A 6,702-nucleotide genomic window follows, 5' to 3' on the forward strand; every position below is an offset into this window, starting at 1 on the left:
TCTGTGCCATTCAGAGGGTGAATGGGCAAGACAAAATATTTCAGTGCCTCTGAACGAGGTATGGTAGAAGGTGCCAGGCGCACCGGTTTGATTGTGTAAAAAAACTGCAACGCTGCTGGGTTTTTCACGCTCAACCGTTTCCCGTGTGTATCAAAAATGGTCCACCACCCAAAAGACATCCATCCAACTTGACACAACTGTGGGAAGCATCTGAGTCAACATGGGTCAGTATCCCTGTGGAACGCTTTCAACAACTTGTAGAGTGGTGCAACTCAATATTAGGAAGGTGTTCCTAATGTTTTGTGCACTCAGTGTATATCTATCTATTACAGTCAACTATGTTCGCTATAACCTATTTACTGTAAGCACACATTCATTTGTTGTTTGCTAATCTCATCACCCAGAACCAAATCTGTCATGAGAGACTAGTTGTATCCTGGTAACCATATCTGATGTGGATATGAGGGCATTACTGCACAGTAACACTGTCAGATTCTATTGTGTTCTTACTTCACTTTGCCCTACTACCACATCTTCTGTCTCCTGCTGTATCCTGCCCACCTGTCTGGCATCTGTATCACTTCCTTAACGTGGTTACAGAGATGTAGAATCCTTCTGTCTTCTCTCTGATGATTTGTGTGAAGAGCAAGAGAAGCTGTGATTCCTGCTGATGTCATTGGTCCTCCTTACCTGTGTGATTATACAACTCTGCGTGCATGTGTGTGTGCTTGCTGGCTTGCGAACATGCTTTCATGTGTATAGTGGGTTTGCGTGCATATGTGCTTTCATCAATCAAATTTATTTATCAAGCCCTTTTTACATCAGCTGATATCTCAAAGCGCTGTACAGAAACCCAGCCTAAATCCCCAAACAACAAGCAATGCAGGTGTAGAAGCACGGTGGCTAGGATAAACTCCCTAGAAAGGCAGGAACCTAGGAAGAAACCTAGAGAGGAACCAGGCTCTGAGGGGTGGCCAGTCCTCTTCTGGCTGTGCCGGGTGGATATTATAACAGGACATGGCCAAGATGTTCAAACGTTCACAGATGACAAGCAGGGTCAAATAATAATAATCACAGTGGTTGTAGAGGGTTCAACAGGTCAGCACCTCAGGAGTAAATGTCAGTTGGCTTTTCATATCCGATCATTCAGTTAGAGACAACAGGTGCGGTAGAGAGAGAGTTGAAAACATCAGGTCCGGGACAAGGTAGCACGTCCGGTGAACAGGTCAGGGTTCCAGTTGAAACTGGAGCATCAGCACGATCACGTAGACTGGGGACAGCAAGGAGTCATCAGGCCAGGTAGTCCTGAGGCATGGTCCTAGGGCTCAGGTCTTCTGAGAGAAGAAAGAAAAGAGCGAAAGAGAGAGAGAGAAAGTTAGAGGGGGCATACTTAAATTTACACAGGACACCAGATGAGACAGGATAAATACTCCAGATATAACAGACTGACCCTAGCCCACCGACACAAACTATTGCAGCATAAATACTGGAGGCTGAGACAGGAGGGTTGGGAGACACTCTAGCCCCATCCGGCTATACCGCCGGACAGGGCCAACCAGGGAGGATATAACCCCACCCACTTTGCCAAAGCAAAGCCCCCACACCACTAGAGGGATATCTTCAAACCACCAACTTACTACCCTGAGACAAGGCCGAGTATAGCCCACGAAGATCTCCCCCACGGCACAACCCAAGGGGGGGGCGCCAACCCGGACAGGAAGATCACGTCAGTGACTCAACCCACTCAAGTGACGCACCCCTCCTAGGGACGGCATGGAAGAGCACCAGTAAACCAGTGACTCAGCCCCCGTAATAGGGTTAGAGCCAGAGAATCCCGGTGGAGAGAGGGGAACCGGCCAGGCAGAGGCAGCAAGGACGGTTTGTCACTCCAGTGCCTTTCCATTCACCTTCACACCTCTGGGCCAGACTACACTCAATTATAGGACATACTGAAGAGATGAGTCTTCAATAAAGACTTAAAGGTCGAGACCGAGTCTAGGTCTCTCACATGGATAGGCAGACCATTCCATAAAAATGGAGCTCTATAGGAGAAAGCCCTGCCTCCAGCTGTTTGCTTAGAAATTCTAGGGACAGTAAGGAGGCCTGTGTCTTGTGACCGTAGCGTACGTGTAGGTCCAAATCGGAAAGATAGGTAGGAGCAAGCCCATGTAATGCTTTGTAGGTTAGCAGTAAAACCTTGAAATCAGCCCTAGCTTTAACAGGAAGCCAGTGTAGAGGCTAGCACTGGAGTAATATGATCAAATGTTTTGGTTCTAGTCAAGATTCTAGCAGCCGTTTATTTCAGTGCTTTATCCAAGTAGCCGGAAAGTAGAGCATTGCAGTAGTCTAATCTAGAAGTGACAAAAGCATGGATACATTTTTCTGCATCATTTTTGTACAGAAAGTTTCTGATTTTTGCAATGTTACTTAGATGGGAAAAAGCTGTCCTTGAAACAGTCTTGATATGTTCGTCAAAAGAGAGATCAGGGTCCAGAGTAACGTAGAGGTCCTTCACAGTTTATTTGATACAACTGTACAACCATCCAGATTAATTGTCAGAAGATCTCTTTGTTTCTACGGACCTAGAAAATACCCCCTCCTCACTTAAAGCCGTGAAATGACTTTCAGCTCCTGTCAAACGGCTCTGGCACTCAAACTGAAATTCTCATGCATGCTTTTATGTGTGTGTTTGAGCGCTTTGCCCATGTCAGTATGTCAGAGCTGTGTCCAATGTTGCGGGCGGTGACAGATCGGTGACAGCCTGTCTTCCCATGGGGCACTGATCACTGCCACATGCCTCTTAATTAAACTGCGCTCAGACTGACGTTCCCCTCGCCGTTCCTCTCTTCTACCTCGCCTCCTTCTCTGCTCCCCTTGCCAGCATCTGACGCTCCTCACTTAAAGCCGTGAAATGACATTCAGCTCATGTCAAACGGCTCTGGCACTCAAACTGAAATTCTCTTAACCTGCTTCCGCCACCCCACTCAGAAGACACCTCTTACCCACTGAAAGAGATGCTTGTGTCTTGTACAGTAGATCAGCTATGTGTGTTAAGAGGCTCTGTACAGGACATCTAATTTTGATATATTCATTTTAGAGTGATCAGGTGACTGAGGTGTTATGATGTCATGTCTCACCTCCTCCCGCAGCAGTGACAGATTCCAGATCACAGCTTTTCTCTAAATCCTCATCACGTCTGGATTTCAGTTTCTACCAACACAGCCAGACTGACCTGAAAATACCCCCTAAAGTCTAAAGCCAACCAAATGCTATCTTCCTGGTGAAGTGAATTGTACACTTTCCTGCTTCCATTGCGTTTCCCTCGATGTGTGTTACTGTCCTCTCCTGTAATATCCTTGGATGGGAGACTGTTGCTGAGCATTATGGGGCTTGACGTGTGTGGTTGTGCCCCCCGCTGCAGCAGACGGACAACCTGTCCTGGCTGTTTTAGATGCCCATCCTGTCAGCTCGCATTACCCAGCAGCCCCTGGGAGAGAGAATTTCACCTGCCTGTTCCTTCCACTCCCTCTAACCCTGGATCTGAACACATGTGACACCCTGTACAGTATCTCCCCCGGTCCAGATCAGACACTGTCTCGTACTGTCCACTCCACTGGCTTTGGTTTACATGGGATGTGATCCACAGTAAACGCTAGTCCAAAACAACGTAGTAACGCTGTCATTTTCAGAAGGAGTTTAAATAGCGGAATAGTTGAAATGCTAACATAACTCCTGGCCTCAGAGCTGTAGATCAAAACTGAAATCTGACTAAAAGGCATATAAATCAGCAGGAATCAGACATATTGTTTGCTATTTGGGTAACCCTGACATCTTCAAGAGTTTCAGCAGTCATCTTGTCAGAAGTTATACAGTAATAACCATTGTTGGTTTTAAGGAAGGCTGTAAAATAAATCACATAGAAAACCTGTCAGACAAGAGTCATCCCATAATGACAAGTAATTGTCTCGTTGCCTCTTTAAATTATCATCATCACACCAAAGACTACATTAATATGCAGCTAAAACGCTTCCTGATGCTTTTAATTAACCTCTGAATGTTCTGAGACTTAGCATTCTAGTAACATCTTATTTCCTTCCAGTAAAAGAGCCTACAGAGTCCTGATGCAGAGACATAAAAGATGGATTAATTAGGAAATAATATGAACCGGTTGGGAGGCTTATCATTAATCACTTTACAACACTTTCTGGCTTAGTGTTCAGGATTAGCTAAATGAGCAAAATGTTTTTCTATACTATACTCTCAGCTATACAGTAGTTTCTTCCAGCAGTAATGATGAAGTCATCTGAGCTGTAGCCAGACTGGGTAAAGTTAAAGTGCAGTCTCTCTCTCCATTAATGAGCAGAATGAGTGTCTGTCTGTGACACCATCCAGGCCTGTCTCTAAGTGGTTTCCTCAAACACACAGTGATGTGCAGCCTATCAGTCAGTGGTGAAGCGGACACTCAAATATACTACTCTAAGGTGCCTGTCCAATGGCACAAGGCTCTCACTGTCTGCCTATTAGATGTGGGATAGACACAGAGGTCATTCATATATACTGAACCACATTGGTGCGTCTATGTGGGTTGAGCATTTCATGCAGCCAAAAGGAGGCACCTCTATAAGAATATAGCGGGGTTATTTACACACATTATTGTTGTCATGACCTAGACCAGAGTATAAGTTAGACATAGCTGAAGCCCAACCAGACAGATCTGGAACCAGGCTAGAAAGAGCCAGTGAGCTTGGTTTCCTTTCACTGCAGATCAGCTGGTTTGAAATAGATCCTTTCCACAGAGCAAAAAATATATATATATATTATTATTATTATTTTACTTTTATTTAACAAGGCAAGTCAGTTAAGAACAAATTCTTATTTACAATGACGGCCTACTAAAAGGCAAAACGCTTCCTGCGGGGACGGGGGCTGGGATTAAAAATAAAAATCAATTAAATAAAAATATAGGACAAAACACACATCACGACAAGCGAGATAACACAACAATACATAAAGAGAGACCTACGACAACAGCATAGCAAGGCAGCAACACATGACAACACAGCATGGTGGCAACACAACATGACAACAACATGGTCGCAATACAACATGGCAGCAGCACAACATGGTAGCAGCACAACATGGTAGCAGCACAAAACAGGGTACAAACATTATTGGGCACAAACAACAGCACGAAGGGCAAGAAGGTAGAGACAACAATACAACACGCAAAGCAGCCACAACAGTCAGTAAGAGTGTCCATGATTGAGTATTTGTTGGCATCAGATTAAAACAACAGCCTATGAATCTACTGTGTGCACCAAGAATGTCTCAATTTACTTCCCATCACCTACAGAGAGCAAACTGCTATCTAGAACATTCCACTGCCTCTCTCATTGTGCTCAGTGTACCACTGCAGAGTTATGGGCTGCTACACTAACCTGACGGGAATAGATGTCTACGGCGTGCAGCAATTCCTTCAACCTCAGAGCAGCACAACAGGCAAACAATGAAGCTGGCCTTGTGGCCCACTTTACTGAGCATATTTTATCATCATGATTCTATTTTGTGATATGATTTATTTTTATTTCCTTCAGTGGACTCTGAATTGAATTTGTATCAATGTAGACATGTGCCCCCATGTACACAATGCCTGTTGTGATGTAACGTCCTGCGACACAGCCCGGGATCGTTCCCGGATCTGTAGTGATGTCTCAAACACTGCAATGCAGTGCCTTAGACCGCTGCGCCACTCGGGAGGCTCCCTTAGTAATGTTAACCTTGTAACTGTTGTTGTTTACATTTGCAGCTGAATTAATGCAGATGTGTGCTTTGGATCCTTCCTCTGTCATATGATCTAAGGTCAGGAGACAGGCTTGCTGTGCCAACACACATACACAGAGAGAGAGAGAGAGAGAGAGAGAGAGAGAGAGAGAGAGAGAGAGAGAGAGAGAGAGAGAGAGAGAGAGAGAGAGAGAGAGAGAGAGAGAGAGAGAGAGAGAGAGAGAGAGAGAGAGAGAGAGAGAGAGAGAGAGACAGACAGAGAGACAGAGAGAGAGGGACAGAGAGAGACAGAGAGAGAGAGGGACAGAGAGAGACAGAGAGAGAGAGAGAGAGAGAGACAGAGAGAGACAGAGAGAGAGCGACAGAGAGAGAGAGAGAGAGAGAGAGAGCGAGAGAGAGAGAGAGAGAGAGAGAGAGAGAGAGACAGACAGAGACAGACAGAGAGACAGAGAGAGAGGGACAGAGAGAGACAGAGAGAGAGAGGGACAGAGAGAGACAGAGAGAGAGAGAGAGAGAGAGACAGAGAAAGACAGAGAGAGAGCGACAGAGAGAGAGAGAGAGAGAGAGAGAGAGAGAGAGAGAGAGAGAGAGAGAGAGAGAGAGAGAGAGAGAGAGAGAGAGAGAGAGAGAGAGAGAGAGAGAGAGAGAGGCAGAATAGGGCTGTCTAGGTTTTTGACTCTCCAGGGATCCCTGTATAGAACTGTCTGACTCATTGGGGCTATATGGAGTGTATCTATGCTTTGACAGCAGTGACGCCATTCCCACAGAACTACTTCAAAAATGTTCTGCTCGTCACCAGAGCAGATGTCCTTTATTGATCCTTATCATAGACATCTCTGGGCCATGGATGATCAACACTATGGGATATCACTTCTGATGGTTCATATAGATCTGAAAGTGGATATGCCGAGAAAGAAGTTG

Source organism: Salvelinus alpinus, chromosome 8 (genome assembly GCF_045679555.1).
Source record: "Salvelinus alpinus chromosome 8, SLU_Salpinus.1, whole genome shotgun sequence".
Lineage (NCBI taxonomy): Eukaryota > Metazoa > Chordata > Actinopteri > Salmoniformes > Salmonidae > Salvelinus > Salvelinus alpinus.